Source organism: Camelina sativa, unplaced genomic scaffold, assembly GCF_000633955.1.
Source record: "Camelina sativa cultivar DH55 unplaced genomic scaffold, Cs unpScaffold26345, whole genome shotgun sequence".
NCBI classification, from domain to species: domain Eukaryota; kingdom Viridiplantae; phylum Streptophyta; class Magnoliopsida; order Brassicales; family Brassicaceae; genus Camelina; species Camelina sativa.
The window spans coordinates 1-245 of record NW_010947315.1 but is presented as its reverse complement, the minus strand read 5'-3'; the positions used below and the strand labels follow the sequence as shown (position 1 = coordinate 245).

Genomic DNA, 245 nt, shown 5'->3' with positions numbered 1-245 from the left:
GTGACCTTTCAGGTATACTGATAGAAGGAAGAATGCTGCTCAACAATTTAAACAGTCTTTGACAATAGACCCTCTACTTTGGGCCGCATATGAGGAATTATGTATACTAGGTGAACAGAATACCTTTTCTGCATACTTGGCACCGTTGCTATGCCTCTCTAACACTTTTCTTTCCGTTCAACTTCTTCAGGTGCTGCAGAGGAAGCAACTGCAGTTTTTGGTGAAACAGCTGCTCTCTCCATTCA

The 245-nt window shown here is 42.4% G+C and overlaps 1 long non-coding RNA gene across 1 annotated transcript; it reads left to right on the top strand.

Annotated features, from left to right (window-relative positions):
- The first annotated feature begins 12 nt into the window (after positions 1–12).
- Positions 13–245, top strand: LOC104775664. The gene is made up of 2 exons (XR_766033.1): positions 13–110; positions 191–245. It is a non-coding gene; the product is annotated as an uncharacterized LOC104775664 (long non-coding RNA).